This window comes from Pinus tabuliformis, chromosome 2_2 (genome assembly GCF_031772625.1).
Source record: "Pinus tabuliformis cultivar Carrire ecotype Pingquan chromosome 2_2, CPIR1, whole genome shotgun sequence".
Taxonomy (NCBI): domain Eukaryota; kingdom Viridiplantae; phylum Streptophyta; class Pinopsida; order Pinales; family Pinaceae; genus Pinus; species Pinus tabuliformis.
In genome coordinates, this window is record NC_142300.1 from 1,274,833,424 (window position 1) to 1,274,856,387 (window position 22,964).

The following is a 22,964-nucleotide window of genomic DNA, read 5'->3' on the forward strand; positions in this document are numbered from 1 at the left end:
TCGTGTTGACACCAAAACTTCACTTTTAGGCTTAGAGGTAGATAGCATAAGCACTTGGGAAGTGGAATCATGGTCTGTAGCAACCATATGTGTCTCCGGGTTCAGAAAAGGATCGGTCAACACTGCGGATGTACCAGAAGTCTTAAGAAGCTTTGAGACTGCTGAGCGGTGAGGACAATCTCGCGTAAAGTGCTCATCGTTACAAATTAAGCATGGGTAACGAGGTTTCCTAGCCAAAGGAGAGAAATCAAATGATTTCTCTTGAGGGGGGTTATTTTATTTTTTTTTCACCCTTCTTCTTGCTTCCTGGTTGCTTTTCATTCTTGCCTTTGTTAGATGACACGACATTGATTTTGGAAGTAAGAGTGTTATTAGATGCATTTGAAGTTTGATTGGAAATGGAAAGTGTTTGACTAGATGGTCTGCTTGCCATTTGTGTGCTCGAAGAACCAATCACACCGTCACTGGCATGAGAGTCCTTACTCGATGGTGGTGGAGGAACATTGAAAGTTGGTCTGGGTGCATTTAGGATCTTGTCATAGAGCATGCCAGACTATATGTAAATCAAGTCCAAATATTGGGCATGAACAATTACTTGCTCTTCAATGACAACTCCACCTTTCGCCACATCCTTGGTTATAGATGGAAACAAGAATTTTATAAACCACTAAGCGAAATGTTGATCAGGAACATAAGTTTTAACCATTCGACGACGACGCCACTCATGAATATGATCAGAGATATGAGTAACATTAGTCTGTTTAAAGTTGGTTAATAGTTCCGTTCTAGTTTCATATCATATGTGTAACTAGAAGTGGGTTAAAAACGTGGTAGCTAAGGTTGTAAAGTTATCAAAAGAAGCTCGTGGTAACTCAATGTACCATTTCACAACTGGACCAGTAAGTAAGCGTTCTCTGTAAAATACGTACTCTAACTGAATCGTCATTTAAGGAGTTTCATGAACACCATAAATGAAAAGTCATGACATGGTTGGACGGGTCTTCTTTAGGGTTTCCATTGAATTTCAAAATATAAGAAGGTAATTTATGAGGAATCACCAACCACCAAGGTGCATAAAAAATTGGGTCATTGGTGAGCCGATTTAGATTTGGTAATTCAACTGTTGCAAAAAAATGCAACTGCCTATTGAGGTCAGGTTGAGCATATCCAGGGTAAGATGGGATTTCCTAGCAAATAGGCCTTTGCATACTAGAATAAGGCATCTGCTGTTGGTAACCTTGATAAGGGTAATTTTTCTGAGCAAATCTGGTGTAAGGTTGTTGTTGAGCACCAGGATACATTTGTTGTTGTCCAAACCCAGCATAGGGTTGTTGACCAGGACCTGGGTAAACTTGTTGTTGACCAAACCCAGCATAGGCTTGTTGACCAAGTCCAGGATGAGGTTGGTATTGTTGGAATTGTTGTTGTTGATATTGGGGCTACCAAGGCTATTGAAGCAACTGTTGTTGTTGTTGTTGATACAATGGTTGTTGATTTCACGATTGTTGCCCACCAATGTAAACTTGACCATGTTGTGAATACACTAAACCAACATAAGTCTGAGTCATTCCAGTAAAAGGTAAATTGGCCTAAGGTTGTTGGACTCCAGGCACAAGTGGTTGTTGTAAAACTGCCTGGGAAGGTTGAATCTGTAAACCTAAAACTTGAGAATCTGAGTGTTGGGTTGTGTTATATTCTTTCCACGACTAGCCCACGTAGTTAACCGGGGGTTAAAAGGGGGGAGGTCACAAGGGGTTTGAGTGGTACCCGTAACCCCACTTTACCAAAATTTTGGTTTTGGACCCTATGTTAGGTTGGGCGGACCCACCTATGGTTTTTTGCATGATTTTCGCACATGTTTTTAGATGCGATGGTTTTCAGTCCATGGTTTTGGACACGATGGTTTTCGGTCCATGGTATTGGATGCTTCAGCATGTATAATTATGTATTGTAACATTGAAAGAAACATAATGAAAAATCAAGCTAGTAGGTCCGGTTTTGGGATCTAGGGGAAACCTCTGTGTATATGTGTTTTATGTGTTATACTCTCGCATTGTTTATTTTTTGTGTTTTAGAATTCATATGCAGGTAATTTCTGTACAGGGTTAAAACCTACATTTGGTATTGGAGCAGTTTTGGCTTCAAGGGGACGCCTTTGTTGCTTAGGGGTTTCGCTCAGGCCTGTGGTAGAACCTATTCAGTGGGAGATCTGCAAGATTGATTCTGGTGGTGAAAGAAGATGACGAGTAGTGGAAATATAGAAATCAAGAAATTTAATGGTAAGATTTTTGAGTTGTGGAAACTCAAGATGGAGGATCTGTTGGTGGATAAAGATCAGTGGATCGTGGTAGATCCAGGTACTAAACCAACGGGAGTGTCCGATGAAGAATGGAAGAAGCTGGATCGGAAGGAAAAGAGCACAATAAGATTGTGTGTCTCAGATTCAGTATTGCTGAATGTATCAGGGGAAGTTACGACGAAGGCTTTGTGGGACAAGTGATGAGCCCCAAATTTGGTAACATTTTGGGCTCATTTGGCCTAACTACCCTTGCTCAATCCTTCATTTTTCATAACTTATGCATCATTTTTTAGTATGTTTATGTCATTTGTACGAATAAGGGCAGTCACTATTCCTAGGTGGCTAACACGTGCTCATTTTAGGTTTTTTGACACATGTGGGAGCAAAACCGAGTAGTAAGGGCTAGGAGACAGCCAAAATGGGGTTGAGGATTCATAGGAGGGTTGTCCACGACATTAAATAGCCTTCCTCGGGATCTTCACCCCCAACTCCGAGCTCCAAAAGCCACCACAACCGGATCTAGAAGGCAGCCAAACGGATTTTGAGGAAGCAGCTGTTCACTCCCAGTTTGGTCAGCGAAGTCCCATAGATTTAGGAGGCCAGCTTGGGGCCTCGTGATGTATAAATGATAAGGCTTCAGCCTTCGAAAAGGACTTTTGAAAAACTGTTTCACATTCTGCACTACAAGCTGCTAGCTCTGTTTTTGCTCTTTTGTAGCCATCATTGGCAGACCTTTTGACTTATGATTATTATTTTTTAATGGGAAGCAGTCAGATTTGATCTCAGCTCTGAGTTTCTAAAGGAGCCATAGCTCTCGGGGTTGGGCCCAACCTGAGAGCCTAGGGCCTCCTTCTTTTGTATTGATATCTTTTCTTTCAGCAATATGGTTTTCTTTACATGCATTTGAAACGCAGTTTGTTGAGTTAGACTTCGTGGTGTGGTTAAGTAGGTCATTGTTAGAAGATAGAGTTGCTTCAAATGTCTAGAATAGAGTAAAGAGATTAGAATTGATAAGAGTTCCAAAAAAGGGTTGCTTGCACTCTCATTTTCACCTCTTTCTAGGGGCTGGAATTGCAGACAGTGCTACCCACCAAAAACATTAGTTTACGAACTCATGCAATCTTTGGTGCAATATTTTCATCTGTAGAAGTTATCCATGCACTCAAACCTCTTGGAATGTTTCTTTGCTTCGGTACCATACATGATTCTCTTTAGAAATAACGTTGTTGTTCATTGGTTTCATTAACAGTTAGGATAGATTAGTAATATTTTGATTATGTGCAGGACGTGGATGATTTGGTTCAGTTTACACTGTGCAGTGCAACTCCATCACTCTCTCGTCCTTCTAAGCTTCGTCCAGGCCAACTGCTCATCTCCAAATTAGACCCCTCGTCTCACAACTACTCTACTGCCCACGTCATCCTACCTTTTTGGCCTTCCATTTCCTCTGCCTTCCTTAAGACAAACTAGCTTTACACACCCCCTCATCATCTCATCTCTCTGTCACTAAGTCATTACAAACCCCTCTCCTACCTCCCTATCCATCCATGCAGCCTCTTCCACTCACCCATCATCCAAAATCCAATCGTAGAACATCCTGTAGGAATTGTTGAACATCCTGTAGAACCCCCGCAGACTTCCTGTAGAAGCTCATAAACGCGGTTTCTTGGTAGCCAAACTTTGTGAAACCCTCTGGAAGGATGTTAGGGACTCCTTAGACCCTCTCTGAACCTTCCCGACCTCTTCCAAGCGTTTCTCCTCCGTGATCCGCCTCTGCACAGTAAAAAGCCAGTTAAAAGCACATGCATGATAATTCTAAATAACTTATTCAAAAATACAAAAAGATGTTTTCTTTAGGTAGAAGTAGTCTAGACACATGCATCTCACCTTCATAGAAGTAATGGCATCTCTTTCAGTAGTTTGCATTCCCATCTTTGCATCAGTAGGACTAGCTGGTAGAATTAGGGTTTACTAGGGTTTGCGTTTCTTGTTGGCTTTCAGTTCCTTTCTGCAAGTAGATTAGCTTCCTTTGAGTTAGCTTTCGTCCATCAGCTAAAAAGCTTCTTCTAAGAGCTCATAGAAGTTGGCTTGAGCCCCTAGCGGACTTGTGCCAGCTGACCAAGTGACAGCTGCGGCAAGAGCTAGTACTTGTGCATACAGCACCGTCGCTTCCAAGTTTGTTACGAACTACCGGGTTGATAAAATTAAAGAAGGAAGCTCCAGGAGTTGTAGCATTATTGCTACAATACTGGAGCCCACCATCTTTTTGGCGCTGTTGCCGGGGAAGCGTCAGAGTATTGGTGATTGTTGCTTTTCTTCTATTTTCCTACTCTCGCCTTCTGCTAAGTAGTTTATTTCATTTCCATTCTGCAAAAGTAGCATAAACATTTCCTGCTTTCATAGATTAACATTTCAATTCCGCAATTTCATTCCTGCAAGCGTAGATTAGCATTTCAATTCCGCAAGCGTAGCCTAGCATTTCATTCCTGCAATTTCATTTGAGCAAAATAGATTAGTTCTTTTATGTTTTCATTTCAATTCCGCATTTCCATTTCAGCAAGATAGTTAGTTGCAGTTCAATCTGTTTTAGTTTTGCAGGTACCAAAAAAAAAAAAAAAAAAAGCAATCAAAAGTCTTTCCATTTAATGCCTCGTAGAAATTGAGATAAAATAGGCAAATTCTTACCCAACACCCCCACCACGTCACTGAGTCACCCTTCTCTCTTATTTGGTGACAGTGATCCAGAAGAACCTATAGGCGAACCTCCTGAGATATACGAAGATCCTATAACAGAAGAAGAGTTAGAGAACACTCCATCTGAAGCTATGGCTGACAATAGGGGAGAAGATGAGAGAATAGAAGGTGCCTTCCCCATCCGAGAGACCAATGGAGACATGAAAATGAAGAACATAAGCCCCTCCGCTTTACCTCACTTCATTTGACTGACTACTGAAGACCCGGATACCTTCCTGTTTGAGTTTTTCGTCCTTTGTCGAACCTATGACTATACCGAAGATGAGCAAAAATTGAAACTCTTCCCCTCTACCCTTAAGGATGCAGCATTACGCTGGTTCATGGGCTTACCTGGGAACAATATCACCACTTGGGCCCAGATGCAGCAAGCTTTCAATACCAAATACCGGGACTACTGTAGGTCCAAGGAAGCCAAGGGAGAAATCTTTCGGATGACCATGGGGAATGATGAGTCCTTAGAAGATTATGAGGAAAGGTTCCAACTTAGCTATAAACGGGCCAGGTGCACACTTGACCCTAAATCTCTCAAGTTGGTCCTGCTCCGAGGAGTCCCTGAAGACCTCTTAGATACCCTTCACATGCTAGCTGGAGGAGATATTTACCAACTACCTTATGAGGATATAAAGATTGTGTTTAGAAACCACTCTAGGGCAGCCCGGAAAAGAGGTAGAGGAAACCTCCTCTCAACTAGTATTCCTTTCTCCAAACATGAGTTTGCAAATCAATTAGAGGACCTCAAGAGTGAGGTGAGACAGACCATTGCCATGCAACTTGATACATTCCGAATCCAGCAGAAGAAAGAGGAAGCTGAGAGGGCTTTGGCTATCTTCTGCCCTAGGTGTACAAGGAAGCACCCTAAGAACGAGTGCCCATTACATTCGGTTGAGGTATGTTTTGTTTGTGAGGAGGACCACACCACAAACCAATGTCCAACCTTACCTGGGCTAAAGCCATGTATCAAGGGACAGAAGCGCCCACTGAACCTCTCTATTTCCTCAACCAAAGGAGGCCACATGGACCTAGACCTTACCAACAGGGGATGCAAAGGGCACCCCAAGCTTATTATAGCCCCAACCAATCGGCTCCTATGCCTTCCTGGGGTCCCCCTGCTCATCCTTCCTGGTCTGTGCCTCCTCCATGGTCTTACCCGCCTCAGTACCATACTCAGCCCACTACTCATTTGTTTCACTCACATGCCCAGCCACAGCCTCAGTGGAATGCACCTCAACCGGGGTGGAGGCCCCAGTACAATACTCCTCCCGCCATTTTGCCTCCACCACCAGCTCAACCACAACCATTACCTCCTGCTCCTCCTAGGCAACCCCAAATGCCTGCTCAACCGAACCCGAACCCCAACAACTGACAGGCCCAGAAGGTGTATACTGGGGAAACATCTTGCCCTACCTATGCTGTGGAGATCCAGGAGATCAACCTGCGATCTGGAAAGACTCTTCCGGATCGCCAACCTCCTCCCCCAGAGGACGAGGAAGATAGACAGGAAAGTGAACCAAAAGCCATTCCACCCTTTCCTGAGAGACTAACGGCCACCACACAACCCAACCCAAAGGAGGATGAGCTTCTGGGAGAACTCAAACAGTTGTGTGTGAGAATACCACTTCTCCAAGCCATCAAAGATGTACCGATATACAACAAACTGGTTAAGGAAAAGTGTTTCAGACACCCAGGCAGGCGAAAAAGAGACACTTCAACCACCAATGTCATAGGACAACTGTCTGATCTTATGTTGGGGCAAGTAATCTGCCCAAAGTATTTGGATCCTGGGAGTCCTGTAGTTGATGTCCACATCAATGGCACCATCATACCACACACATTGATTGATCTAGGGGCTGCCATTAATGTGATGACCAGAGATACCATGCTCAAACTCAACCTTCAGGGTTCCTTGAGAAAGACCTCGACAGTCTTGCAACTGGCAGATCGCTCCACCGTGACTCCCGAAGGGATTGTAGAGGATGTCTTGGTCTCTATTGACTCTTGGGAGTACCCTGCAGACTTCTTGGTTCTGCAACCAAAGGCAAAGCTTACTGGATACCCCCTTATTTTGGGAAGGCCTTGGTTAGCCACTGCAGATGCTTACATAAGCTGCTGTGTAGGAAACATGACCATCAAAAATGGTCCTATGTCCAAGCAGCTAGTCCTGTACCCTCCTGCCCAACCCTTATTAGAGCATGACTTACCACTTTGGTTGGAGGAAGGAGAAGAGGATGAGGTGTACTCAACACCTTTGTGCACCCTAGACACCACTAGGGGAGGCCCCCCAACCGAGGATGATTTGATTGAGACCTTGATTCAGAATCCACCTCCCAGTGCATTGTTCTTAGAGGAATTGGTGGAGGATGCCCAAGCCAGCACCTTAGTGGACCTTTGTGTGACCAACCCAGTCGCTCCCAGAGTAAAAAATGTGGAGTTCGGCCCCGAGTGAACGTTAAAGATCAGCTCCTCCCTATCTCCTTCTCAGGAAAAGGAGCTGTGTAGTCTGTTGGCCAGTCATCTAGATGCTTTTGCTTTGAGCTATAAGGAGATGAAAGGAGTCCATCCTTCAGTCTGTACCCATCACATCTACATCAAAGAAGATTGTAAACCGGTTAGGCAACCCCAAAGGAGAATGAATCCAACCCTTAAGGACATCGTCAAGGAAGAATTGCAAAAACTGTTGGATGCCGGATTCATTTACCCCATCTCGGATAGCGAATGGGTGTCCCCTCTGGTGTTGGTTCCCAAGAAAAACGGGAAGTGGAGAATCTGTGTGGACTACCGAGAACTGAACAAAGCCACGAAGAAAGACCACTTTCCTCTACCCTTCATAGATCAAGTGTTGGATGGACTGGCAGGAAAGAAGTTTTTCTCTTTCCTAGATGGGTTTAGCGGGTATAACCAGATCCAAATCAGCCCGGAAGACCAAGATAAGACCACCTTCACTTGTCCTTTGGGTACCTTTGCTTACCGAGTTCTTCCCTTTGGACTATGCAATGCACCTGCCACCTTCCAGAGAGCCGTCTTGAGCATCTTTTCTGAGCTGGTCCATGATTCGGTGGAAATCTATATGGATGATTTGACTCCTTATGGGTCCAACTTCCAGAAAGCATTGTCCAATCTGGGAAAAGTCCTAACCAAGTGCATTGAGATGAACCTATCCCTTAGTCCTGAAAAGTGTGAATTCTTGATGACTGAAGGGACCGTGCTAGGGCATACCATTTCTCGCCAAGGGTTACAGGTGGATCCTAACAAAATTGCTCTCATCAGGAAGGTTCCACCTCCTCAGAAGGTAAGAGATGTTCGAAGTTTCTTAGGTTTAGCAGGGTATTATAGGAGATTCATTAAAGACTTCAGCAAGCTAGCCTCGCCGTTGTTTGGCCTCTTGGCAAAAGATGTTGCGTTTAATTGGACTGACGATTGTCAGAAGGCTCTGAATGAACTAAAGGATAAGTTGGTGTCTGCCCCAATCTTGAGAGGTCCAAATTGGGCCCTACCTTTCCACATCCACACTGATGCCTCGAAAAAAGCCATAGGGGCAGCCTTAGGACAAGTTGAACAAAAACTTCCATACACCATATACTTTGTCAGCAAAAACTTATCCAAGGCAGAACTGAATTACACTGTAACTGAGAAAGATTTCTTGGCCGTGGTCCATGCACTGAACAAGTTCCGACATTATATCACTGGCTATCAAAAATTTGTACATACTGATCATGCTGCAATTAGATATTTAATGAATAAACCAGATGTGAATGCTCGTATTATTAGATGGTTACCTTTGTTGCATCAGTTTGATTTGACTATCGTTGACAAACCAGGTAAAGAAAATGTTGTTGCTGACTTTTTGTCTAGATTGGATTTACCTGCAGGTGAGGATGGAACGGTGGATGACCAAATGCCAGATGAACATCTGTTTGCTATCTCAGTACTCTCTCCATGGTTTGCTGATATAGCAAACTACCTTGTCTCAGCACAGTTCCCTCCGCACCTATCCTCAAGGGAGAAGAGCAGGATCGTAAGGAAGAGTGCCTCATTCACTTGGATCGGGGGCAACCTGTTCAAGCTTGGCCCCGATCAGATCTTAAGGCGTTGTGTAAGGGAGGAGGAAGTCTTTGATATCCTCCTAACCTGTCATGACGGGCCTTGTGGAGGACATTTTGTAGCCAAAAGGACTGCCTTCAAAATCCTACAGGCAGGCTACTATTGGCCCATGCTTCAACAAGATGTCAGAAGGTATATCAGCCAATGTGACCGATGCCAAAGGATGGGGAAACCGACTCCAAGGGACGAAATGCCTCTCCAACCTCAAGTGACTCTTGAGCCATTTGAGAAGTGGGGTATGGATTTTGTGGGTCCAATCAATCCTCCTTCAAGGCAAAGGTCTTACATCATTGTGTGCACAGACTACCTGACAAAGTGGGTAGAAACCAAGGCAATCAAAGCAGTGACAGAAGAAAAGGTGGCCGAGTTCTTAAGAGAAAACATCTTCTACAAATTTGGCTACCCAAGAGAGCTAGTCATTGATCAAGGAAGCCAGTTCACCTCCAACTTAATTGAAGACCTACTCGCTTATCACAAAATCAAGCATAGGACTTCCACCCCCTATCATCCTCAAGCAAATGGGCAGGCGGAAGTCACCAATAGAGCATTGGAAGGGATCTTGACTAAGGTGGTGAGCAGCAGTAGAAAAGATTGGGCAGATCGCCTGGTTGAGGCCACGTGGGCTCACAACACCACTTGAAAGACCACAACCGGCTTCACACCTTATGAGCTGGTCTATGGGAAGAAAGCTTTGCTGTCAATTGAGTTCGACTACAACACCTTGAGGATGGCAGCTCAGCTGGACCTGGATCTCAACCATGCCCAACAAGAAAGGTTATTGCAGCTGAATGGATTGGACGAGCACCGAATGCAGGCCCTTCTCCACTCAGAAGTGGTTCAACTTCAGAGGAAGGTATGGCATGACCAACACCTCAATGACAAGCAATTTCAGCCAGGAGATTGGGCGTTGTTGTACGATTCCAGGCATAAGGATTTCAAGGGGAAGCTGAGAACCAGATGGCTGGGACCATATGCAGTGGAAAAATGTAATGACAATGGGTTTGTTCTTATTCGGACCATTGATGAGGAGGCCATCCCCATGCTCGTCAATGGGCATCGACTAAGGATCTACAGAAAACCTCTTTCAAGGCAAGAATTCATCAAAACTGTGGAAAAATCAGTGCTGGTCATAGAGAAGGGTTCTGCCTCTGTTTTGGGCATACCCTGAAGATCTCAATATATATATATATATATATATATATATATCCTTGGGTGAAAACCTTTCTGAGGCTCCCAAGGCAGATGGTAGGGGTGAAAACCTCATTGAGGCGTCCCTGCTGTCTTCTGAAAATGTTTGAAAGAAGACCCTTGGGTGAAAACCTCTCTGAGGCACTCAAGGCAGATGGTAAGGGTGAAAACCTCATGGAGGCACCCCTGCTGTCTTTCAAAAAAGAAAAAACAAACAAAACAAAAACAAAAACAAATAAAGAAACAGGGAAAACAGGTTCAAGATTTGACAATTCATGCAAGTTGCAGGTATTCCATGCAGGAACAGAGGTCCCTCAACTCAAGGACAAGGGTCCCTACTATGCTGCCAGGTGACCTCACCAGCACTCCCTCCAGAAACACTCATCTCTTCCAAGGTCTGGGCATGATTTGATCACAGTTTAGCCTTCTACAGGAAGCTACAAGACTTTCTACAGGAAGTTCTGTATTTCTACAGGAAACTTCCTGTAGAATCTTTGGACGGCCCAGGACCGACTGTGTGGAAGGATTTGAAGCCGAGGTCCAATACGGAGGCATGCAAGCCAATGTTTTTCTCCATCATCCACTGTTGTCGCCTCCTTCTACCACCCCTGTTGCCATGCAATGGAAATACCTGCACAGTCAAATCAGAACGTTGAATTCTCAGAGGAAGCAATTCTCAAATGGAATAAAGGATGCAGAGGCCCCATGCACTACTTATCAAAGCCATCCAAGGACCCTGCGACCGTGACCGTGATGCCACCGTCTCCACCGTTTCGGCATGCACCCGAGGAGGAGAAACTGCTACAGGATATCCTACAGGAATCCCGTAGCAGTTCATCCAGCTAGAGCGTACACCATCAAGGCACCTGCAACACATAGAGCGGGCACATGCACCATCCGCAGCCAGGTAATAAGCTTCGTAACCAGCAGCAGTCTGTAAGGAGGAACCCCCATGCCTGTGCATGAAGCAGCAGCAAGCGGATCCGTCACCCTCGTCCTGAAGCCTGAAAATAACGTCGCGGCCGCCCAGGTAAGTGCCTCACCCTTTTTTCATCAAATTACATGAACAATACTCTAAAATGTATGCGAGTATGAAAATGAATGGGTTGAGCCAGTCGGGTAGCCATTCAACTAGCCACCACGACCAGTCCGATGGTCTCATCAAATTCGGAAAGTGTTGGTCGTGTCAAGCAAAACAGGAAATGGACACGTGGGAAGCGTCCAGTCGGGGAGAAGCGGTGATCTAACAGAAATGGCGGCGGTAGATATGCAGGGAATGATGCGGCGGTCAGGCAGACTTGCAGTGAAATGAATAGGTGACGTCGTCCAACGGTCCGGCAGGGACAGCTCACCCCCACGCCACGAGTTCCGCAGGGATTCAAATCCACCGGCTAGATCGTCACTCCACTCATTTATCATCAACCGCTTTGCAGTCGAGTAAGCGTCCGAAATTCCCTGAAGCTTGTTACTCCGAGTCCTCGGCTTGTTCAAACGTCTGGTGGTTGCACAGAAGGCCCAGAACCACTGACGCGCTCTCCAGAACCTGTGCGCGACTTCTACAGGAAGCTGCGCTACAAGAAGCTCACCGCTACGGAGGAAATCAATCTATTCACGTCAAAGGTGGCGAATTGGAAAAGGTAAGCCTGAACCTGTTCCTCCCATGCAATTGGTTTGAAGGGTGGCGAAGTCGACGTCCTAAAAAGTAGAACTACAGTCTGCGCATAAATTTGCGAGCGTCGTCTTCCTTTTGCATGAGAATTGTCGTCGTAGTATATGCGGGGTTTTCTACAGGATTTGGTTCGAAATTAAGCCCCTGTCAAGGCTCACCTGTAGATAGTCGAGAATTCACGAACTGTGTGCTTGACAGAGGCGTAATTTTGCGCTCTGTCTAAAGAAATCCCAAATGCCCATCTTTTGATACGAGCCAGCCACCTCCGGCTAATGCATCAAGCTTTCACCATGCCGGGTGGGTTCATTAGGAAGGAACCGACAGACTCAAAGAAGCTACGGGAAAACCCTGAGGTGGTAGAACTGTTTTCTTGTGCACGATGGATGTCGTTCTGCGACAAGCTTCAAGGTTACGATGACGAGGTGGCAGAGGAATTCTTGCGAACTCTGAAGCCAAAATCAAAAACGCTGGCCGTCGTCAATTTCAGGGGTTTGAATCTCAGACTCACCCCACAGTTCATCAGCAGAGTCACTGATCTCCCAATGGGGGTACTGTGGGATAAGGAGGAGAGGAAACTAGGCCAGAATGCTAAAAAGGAGTTCTTTCTGCCGGAGGAGCAATTCTCAGAGGATAAGAACGGGGTTCGTAGAGCTAGCCTACAGCCGCTCTGGAGTGAGGTCAGCCTCCAAATTATGAAATATATCACGTGCAAATTACTTCCTCCTGCAGTCCATGACTGAATGTGCCACCAAATTACGAGAGGGCACGCCAGACCAGGTAGCCCATCATGGGCTCATTAAGCTCCTCGTGGAGGATGCACTCCACACATACACCGTCCCTCTCTCGTGGGAAGCCTTCCGAAATTTGACTAAGGATGGCGACATCAAAATGTTGACCGAGGAGCTCACCTCCTCCAGCAGCGAGGAGAAGGAACCAATACAAACAGAGAAGAAAGGAAAAGGCCAAGAAACCATGGCCAAAGCACCAAAGAAAGAACAAAAGGGGAAACAAGAGAAACACCAGGTTGCCGAAACAGAGGATGACAAACCCACATTGACACCCAGGGAGAAAAGGTTACAGAGTAGGGTGGAAAGGACTGAACAAGTCCACGTCAGTGAAGGCACCTCGAAAGCAGCCTCAGCAAAGTCAAAAGACAAAGCACCCTCAGCCAAACAGGCTAAAACGGTGCCACCTGTTTCTACAGGAAAGTCAAAAACGGCTTCTACAGGAAGCCAGAAACCAGCCACTACAGGGCCTTCTACAGGAAGTCCTGAGAAAGGAAAACCAAAGGAGAAGACAGTCGAAATACTTGCAAGTGAGGCAGCAGCCATGCTGGCCACCCTTAGTACCCCTCCCAAGCCGAGGGAAAAATGAAAGAGGGAGATCCCTCTGTATTTCAAAGCAAGGAGAAGTGTGAGGATCAAAACAGGCAGGCCCCAACCTCCATCCAGCAGCCCAATTACTATAGAAGACACCCCTACCTCACCAAGGGAGAGGTCCCCCTCAAAAATATTAGTCACTTATGAGCGGGGGAGCCCGAAGACAACTGCTTGGAAGGAGAGAATGGACAGGTTGGCTTCAAAAACCCCGCTACAGGATGCTGAGGCCGTTCTACAGGAAACATTGGCCCGGCTCAAGGAGACCGAGAGAATGGAGGGAGAGGCAGCCACATCACCACTGAGGGAAGACGGAGTAGAGCCACCGAGGGAAGAAGAGGTAGAGCATATTCTGGAACCTAGTCCCCAGCCAAGCTTGAGCTCGTATTATAACTTTTTGGAGGCTGGAAAAATTATCCCACAGAAATTCACAGTGCCACTTTTCTTTGCGTTGGAGGAAGAAAGAGTGAGAACCCACACGTGGATGAAGATAGCTAAATCTAAAGGAGTGGCAGATATAGGCCCCTTGGAGGAACAACTCAAGGAGGCACGAAGAGAATTAGCTATGGCCAAACACGTGGCAAACTGCCAGCGGGTATTCCTACAGGAAGAGAATGAGAAACTCAGACTGCAGCTACAGGAACAGAGGAAAGAAAGGGGCACGTCATCAGGGGACACTACAGCAGAACCTCAAGGCAAAGAAGGACTGCAAGTTGGTCTTGGGGAGCTAACCTCACATCTACAGGAAATGGAACTGCAAGCACAAATCGAGATACAAGCTCTCAAACAGCAGTTGCAGCAAAAAAAGGCACAACTGGCCTACATGGTCATTTGGGCCATGGATGCTCTACAATGTAGACAGTCGGCCAAATCTTATGGCCTATACCTACTGGACCAGTGGCTGCAATTTCAAATTAATGCATTGGCATAGAGGGGTATCTCCCAAATCCAAGACCCCCAGCAGTTCACAGAGTTATGCAATAGCAGTTCATCAGAGGACAAGGCCAAACTATCGGAGTTCTATCTCCATAATTTGGCCCTTCCTAATGTGATTTCATGGGATCCCAAAACAGTTGTAGGAGATATGCAGTTGATGGCATTTGCCTCATGGTTGAACCATGAAGAAAAGAGAGCAGCAAAGGTCAAAGAGGTCATTGTTGTAGGGAAAAGTATCCGACTCGGATGACCCTATCCCACTCTAAGGGTGATAGTACCTTAGCAACAACTGTAAAACAAGCTACTTAAGGTTTACTTCTTTATGAAAGCAAAAGAGAATGGAGAAATGCACTAACCGTTGCCTTGCGCTTAATGTCGAATCCAAACTCTTCTCTTTGGCTGCTTGCTCCCAGCTCCTTGCTCTTTTGCTGGCCCAGCTTCAATGAGATCCTGCAAAATAACAAAGAAGGAAACTACAAGAAGCATGCAATCATAACTGGTTCAAGGATTAGTGTAAACCAAACATGCAATTATCACAATATATTATTGAAACAAGAGCACATAGAAGAACCTCAATAGCTTTTATTAACGAAGAAGTAAAGGTTCTGAGAGTATTACAACCATTGAAGGCTCCAATCCAGCAACACCTCCCAGCAGAAAGAATTTCTCTTCTTCACCTCTCTCAAACAATCACCCAATAGCTCTATAGTGAAACCAACAGCATATCATTACTTTGCACAAAATTCCAGCCTCCTGAGCTCATAGGAGAGAGCTCAATATATAGATGAATTGAGAAAGGATGAGTCAGCTTGCTACTGATGTGTAGCTGCCTTGTGTCCTCTCTCTCTTCAGTTAATCTTTAGTTGATCTTCAGTTCTTGAGTCCACTTGGAGAACCTTGCTTCCACTTGGAGAAACAGAGCCTCTGACTCATCACAAGGCGAAATACCTAATCCAAGTGTCATTTTTGGAAGATTCCAGAGCAATGACTCAGTGTGCCACTTGTCCCATCTCGCTCAGCGCAGGTGGCCTTTGTCCCACTTGCTTTGCAACGCAGGTACACCATGGAGCAACTGAGTTTCAGCGCAGAAACCTAGTGGAGCACCTGCTTTGATTTCAGGATTGCTTGTTTTTGAGTGTTTTCAGGTGGAGAACTGATCTGAGAGATGTTGGTTTGCTGACCTTGTTCCTCTAGGGGTAGGAACATCATGTTTAGGGAACTTTGGATCCCTTGGATTATTGACAATTCATGCTTGTTGCTGTAAGGCACAAAATTGTCTATAACAGATGCCCCCTAAAGTATGAGGTCGTTTATCGGGTGAAATGCTTTATTGAGAGGATCCGAAGTTCATTCAATCTGCTGAGAAGTGTCCTATAATAAGATACAATACAATACATTATTTTTCATACATTTTCATGATCTAGCTGAGGCGGGCATTCCCATGCTCAGCTTTATAAATACATTTTGGTACATAGAACAGACGATCGTCTGATTGTAGACTGATAATTCTCTGCTGAAATTATCATCCTTTGATAAGGATGATCATCTGCTGTAATGATGTACATATCAAATGTCTTTATGTCCTGAATATATATCGCAGCCCGGATGGATGAAACTAGATCCGGGGTCTTCAATCTCTTTCGATCTTCACTCGATGTACAAGTCGATCCATGTGAGAATTTTTTGAAGTCGAACATGGAAAGACATCGCTTGATTACCGGTCAATGATGTAAACCGTTAACAAGCGCGAGAGGAATCACCGATAAGGATGATGACCCTCAAGGTACGGCAGTACAATTCACATGGCGGGAATAAAGGACTTGGCGTCGACCACCATGCAAAATCTTCTGGTCGAAGGTCATTGATGTATACCTGTCGCCGGAAGTGAGAAACTTGCCATTGAGGCATGCAAGCTTCAAAGCACTGAAGGGGGTGTTCCTAGATCAACTCCTTGGATAATGAGCTGATGTCGACAAGGAGCGATCCGTCAAAGGAGGGCCTTAATGAATCCCACATCAGTGACACGGAACGGAGCTAGTGATTGTGATGAGGTGAAAACAAACTGTGATGTATGATTCAGGGTGGCGGTCATGAAGTGGATGAAGGATAATGTATGGCAGTGGATGAGACACGGTTGACTCTTTGCAGAACCACATCTCTTGAACATATAACGACACTGATGTGATGGATTGGTAGCATTACCCCAATTGTGGATGGTGTGGTGAGGACCATGGTTATGAGACCGGTGAATGAAACAACCCAACCCGATGTGATACGGAGGACAAAGTGTCATGTTCAAGAACGACTTGCTACCATTAATGCTGTGAGGTTCTCCCAATTTTTCCCCAGTCATTGCTGACCAGTACCTCTTTATTTTTGTCAAGCTTGAGGAGGATAACATATGCTTGTTCTATAACCTGCCCTTCGGGCAAGCCCATCGCTATGTTTTAACGAGCCTAGCGATAGGGAAACGCGTTCTCGTCTAAAGACAAGTTTGTCGCTATTTAATCATTTTAACGAGTCTAACGACAAGGAAAACTCGGTCCTTTTCATTTTTAGAGAGTCTGAAAAGGTACGGAAAGTTAACTCCAAAATTCCTTTTTCGTCTTCTAATCCCTTAAGTCCGAAAAAGTATAAAACCATATAGAAGGGATGAATTTTCGGTTTCTTTAACGAGCCGAACAAAACAAGCGCTCGATCTTTTTGTGCTATAATCCCTCAGGTCCAAAAAGATTAAAATCTAGAGGAGGGATAGCTCTTCCGGTCCTTTTAACGAGCTGGAAGGCCAAAACTCGGCAAACTTTTCATATTTTACGAGTCAGTGAAAAGAGCTCAAAGAAGACTCGTCTTTTGAGGAACGAGTGATAAACAGGGATAGCAGCAGATTCCAGGTACAGGTTGGAATTTTCCAATCACGGCAGTGTCACAAGGATGGCTAAGTGAAATCACTCTTCGCAGCTGTTCCTCAAAATGGGTAAACACACATATGGAGATGAACGATTGGCCAAAATGAACGGATGGAGGTGATGGCATATAAACACGACCAAGGGCTTTTAATATGGCTTTCAAAGGTTACTTTTCTCAATGGTTATTTACCGGTTCATTTTTTCTGAGTGAGCTTGAACTGCTAGGGAAAGATTGCTCACAATTTATGTTTATTTTTTAACGAGCATGAACTCTGCTAAAACTGCTCAATTCTTGCGTTTATTTTTTAACGAGCATGAACATTGCTAAAACCAAGGATAATTTTAGGGGCGAATGTTCGCCCTTTGGCGAAATTAAGGGGTTTTAAATTTTTAGTGGGCCAATATTTTGTATCATAGTACTTTTTTACAAATCACCTCAAATAGCCCACCTTATTTTAAGGGAGAGGGTAAAAAAGGTAAATTTAGCCCTTGAAATTAGGACTTACAACCTTCCATTCGCCCATTTTCAAGAATAGGTTTTATTTAAGTGAATCCATTCGCCCATTTTCAAGAATAGGTTTTCTTTAAGTGAATCCTATGGGCCAAATACCATATTTATAAAAGAGGTATGGTAAATTAATAAAAATATAAATAAATGAGAGGTATGGTAAATAAATAAAACATTTTTTATATTTACTCCATAAGTCACCTTATATACATGTAAGGGTGTAAACAAATAAAAATATAAGTAAAGTGGAGGTATGGTAAATAAATAAAACGTCTTTTTATACTTACTCAAGAGGTATGGTAAATAAATAAAAATATAAATAAACTAGACGTATCGTAAATAAATAAAACCTCTTTTTATATTTAGTCCATAACCCTCGTTCTATTTATGAAGTCTCAAGAAAGAGGTTTTATTTAAGTGAATCCTATGGGCCAAATACCATATTTGTAAAAGAGGTATGGTAAATTAATAAAAATATAAATAAACGAGAGGTATGGTAAACAAATAAAACATTTTTTTATATTTACTCCATAAGTCACCTTATATTTACGAACACTCAAAAAATGGGTTATATTTAGGTGAAACCTATGGCCAAAATACTATGGGACAAATACCATGGACTAGATTGTTATTAATACCATGCAAAAAACCATTATTAACCCTAATATTAGAATTAATAAAAATAAAAATGGCACATGGTATTGACCCATGGTATTCACCAAAATGGCACATGGTATTGACCCATGGTATTCACCTGGAATGTAGCCTATTTAAATGGGGGAATTAAACCAACATGTAGCCTATGCTAAGATTCACTAGGACTTTACAAAGTTTTATTATTTAGTGAAAGACTCGCCAAGATCTTACAAGATTTTATAATTGAGTAAAATATTCGCCATGCTGGTGAGAGATTCGCCAAAAAATTATATATACATATTATATTATTGATAAAATCGCCTTTCATTTTTCCTATATACCATGGAGATTCGCCCATTTATTATATTTATAAATTTAGGGGGGGTTCTTAAAATTTTCCCTGGCTAAAACTGCTCAATCTTGATGCCCCCAGCATAAAAATGCGGACGAGGCATATGTCCTCTAATTCTTAAGGGGACATTTCATTTTTTTAATGAGGTTGACATCGTAAATAACTATCCTCTTTACTCTTTATTTCATTTTTTAAACGAGGTTGACTTGAGATAGGAACTATCCTCGAAACCTTTAGATCCATTAAAAATAGAAGGCTTCATATCCCGTTGCACCCATCTCCGCAAGATTACTCGGTGATGGTGGGGCAAAAGTGCCCATTAAAGAAGGGCCTTTTAGGAAAATTACTCCGATATATTGGAGAGGATGATTGCCTCCATGGATCGTTGGAATGCCTCTCGTGTTGGATGGCGGCACAACTTCTGTCGAAGTTGTTGTCGAACTGCCTGATCGACCTTTTCTTTCGCCATTCAACGACTGTGAATTCCCATGGCTTTTGTCTAATGTTGAAATTAAAGCATCATCTTGGCGCTTAAAACTTGACAACATCATAACTTGTGATGGGGAAGCATTTCCACTGTCAACCAGATTTTGACTTGGGTCGGGAAATGGATCAGTCAATACGGCTGGAGTGTGCGGATTCTTTACGAATCTTTTAAACTCAGCTTTGTACGGGCAATCTGCCGTCCAATGATCATCGTCACATATGTGACATTTCCTAGACGTTTTCTCCTTTCTACGAGGATTTTTCCGAGGAGATGACTTTCTTTGATCTTTCTTCCCTTCGTTTTGATTCTTCTTGCTTCCTGGTTGATTGGTTTCTTTGCCCTTATCTGTCGATACGGCATTTACTTCCGAAGCAAGAACTTCTTCATGCGCATTTTGATTCGAATCCTTACGGGCCTTCTTTTGTTGGGTCTTTTTCGGATTCGTGTTTGCCGTACCTATCACGCCATCACCGGCATGAGAGTCACTATTTGATTTAGGAGGAGGAGGGATTGAAAACTCTGGTCTAGGGGCGTCTGGTATTTTGTCATAGAGCGTGCCGGACTGAGTATATACTAAGTCCAAATATTGTGCACGAGCGATAACCTACTCTTCTGTTACGACTCCTCCCTTTGCCACATCTTCCGTTATGGCTGGAAGTAACGACTTTATAAACCACTCAGCTAAAAGCTGATCAGGAACGTATGTTTTAACCATTCTTCGTCGACGTCGCCACTCATGTATATGATCTGATATATGAGTTGCGGTTGTCTGTTTGAAGTTGGTCAATATCTCTGTTCCCGTTTCATACCTTATTGGTAATTGAAAGTGGGTTAAGAATGTCGTGGCAAGGGAGCTAAAATTGTCGAACGAAGCTCTAGGCAATTCTATATACCATTTTGCCGCTGGACCTGTCAATGTCCTCTGAAAGAGGCGAAGCCTTATCGAATCGTCATTCAAAGTGTTCGACGAACACCATAGATGAAATGTCATCACATGATTCGACGGGTCTTCACCTGGATTTCCATTGAATTTAGGAATGTCGGATGGAAGTTTGTGCGGAATCACTGGCCACCATGGGGCGTAAGCAATTGGATCATTGGTTAACCGATGTAAATCAGGCAACTCTAAAGTCGCCACGAATGGTAACTGTTGATTCAAGTTAGGTGAAGCGTAACCAGGATACGATGGAATCGCCTGAACAGTTGGTCTTTGCATACCAGCATAATGGAGTTGATGTTGGTATGATTGATACGGTTGATGGACTTGACCACTATAAAGTGGTTGATTTTGACCATTTTGATTATATGGTTGTCCCGTATTCGCAAAGATTTGTTGTTCAGAACCCTGGTACACTTGTTGGAATTGTGGCTGTTGGTATTGCACTATCCATGGTTGCGACACCATGGGTTGTTGCGCTATACTAACCATTGGACCAAGATGTGGGGTAGTTGTACCCGACTGTACTTGTGTTGCCCCACCAGTAGGCGATTGTGGTTGGGTCGCAGGGTCAAGGGGCTGTTGCATGAGAACCTGAGAAATCTAAGGTTGACACACAACAGGCATTGTTTGAACTTGCGACACGGTCACAATAGCCGGTGTAGTTGGGATGTTTGTCACAGGTACACACTGTTGCATAGAATATACAACTCTTGGTGGCTGGGATAGCATAGGTACCCAACTACTCGTTGCAATTCCACCATAACTTGAATAAGGTTGAGAACTCCCGTATGGGTACCCTCCTGGAGGGGGTAATGAAAAGGCATACTGCCCCCCATACGGTAGCAATCCAGAACTCAAGGCAATTGATTGTCCTGGAGGACTGGATGGCCTAATTAGATTCCCAAAAGGGTCAATTTGATGAGTCTCACCATGAGAGTTACCAGACATTACTCCGGAACAAACAGGAACAGACCATACTGTCGAGATAGTCTCTTGGTGGACTCCTTCTAGCGATTGAGAGCTAGTTGGGACAGATGGTATGCCGGCGAACATTTTCGGATTTGCAGCAGGTAATTCTGCCGTCGCCGTGTCATTTGACACAGTCCTAGATGTTGACGGTTGTTCAGACATTTTTAGTCTATCCAATTGATCGCCTAGTGATTCTACAGGAACTTCCACTGGTGATGGACAAACTTTTATTGTAGCAGGAAATAGAGTGACCCCTACTCCAAACTGAATTGGAGTGGATACTTGCGGTTCCTCTATAATTTCCTCTATCGCAATTAGACCAGGTGGAAGAGGAAGACCGTCGGGTCCGTAAAAGATTTCCGGTGCCGAAGAAGGGGTTGTATCAAAAGCGACAGATGTTTGAGGCACAAAACTCTCTGGACCAGTTACAGATGGAACTGGTTCAGTCATACAAGTATTTTCCCCCAGACTAAGATCAGTATTACTGTCCCTCTGTGGCAGTTGAACTTCTTCTATGGAGGCAAGGTTTCCGGAAATGTTTGGAGTGACCAGAATCTCAGATGTTGTTGGAACACTTGTTCTAACTTTTAAAGGAGATTTTGAACTGGTTTCACGAGTTCGCTTTGCCCGGATTGTTTTCGATTCCGGAGACAAAGATGGTTGACTCGCAAGCCTCCGAGAACGACGGATATTCAATTGACTTTCTTCCACGATTGCGGATTACTCGATCAACTAAAATATACAGGGGAAAATTTGTGTTTCCGATTTGAATGAATTTTATTAGACGCTTTTAAACATAACTTTGCTTTTTCATGTTTTAAGAGTCGAGAAAAAGCTAAAGATGACTCTAGTCTCCTTTGATGTATTAACGAGCCCGAAGTGACAAATGCTCGGTTGGACCTTTTCAGTTATAGAGTTTGAAAAAGGCCAAAAGAAACTGCTCTGGAGATCTAGGCAGAGGGTGTGCCAAACCTTTCGCGAAACCACAGAATACGTTTTACGGTACGGGTGGTCGATCTTCGTGAATGCTGTGTTCACTGCATCGCGATCAGTAGGGCGGCCGACACGGCTTCCTATGGATAAAGGATAATTGCCTATAGGGGTCTCCCAATATATATGCGACGGTACGTGGGAGCACAAGTCCGTATTAGTGCCACCGACTCTCAGGAGGAATCACCCACCTTCGTAGAGATCGACAGTCACTATGTTTAACGACGTCGGAACACGTCTCTACCTAGACCTCTAGATGTTTGCGTTATGTTACAATGCGTTGTTAGGTTCATTCAGTATATTTTAAGTTGATCTTTTTAAAGTTTGCCTTTCAAGGTTCACCACGAGATGTATATGACAAATTCCTAAATGCAGCCTAAGATGAGAAGCAAGCTTTTTCAAATCTTTTTGACTGATGAAAATCTTAACTACTGAGAGAGAAGAAAGGCAAATTCTTTTCACACAGTTCATACAGCACAAACTAATGCACTTTCTCCTAAATCATCATGCAAACTTTTTCAAATGCAAAATGCACAATGCATGTATTTTCTTTTCCCTTTCTTAATGTTGATGGATTACAAAAAGAAAGTGGTTATATAACTTTGATTTCAATTTAGAGCGAAAACAAACAAGTTGTCCAAAATCAAAAGACACCTTAAGATTCACTTGCTTAATCACTGGAAATATATGAAATCAAACCATACTGACGAAAGTAAAATGACTAATCAGCTATGGACAGCAAACAAGCTAACTCTTTAGACCAGCAAAATGCCTAACACAGGTTCAGATCTAAGAGGCCAAAAGCAAGACTAGTTTACTCTTCGTTATGGGAAATTGTAAATGAGTAAGAAATACA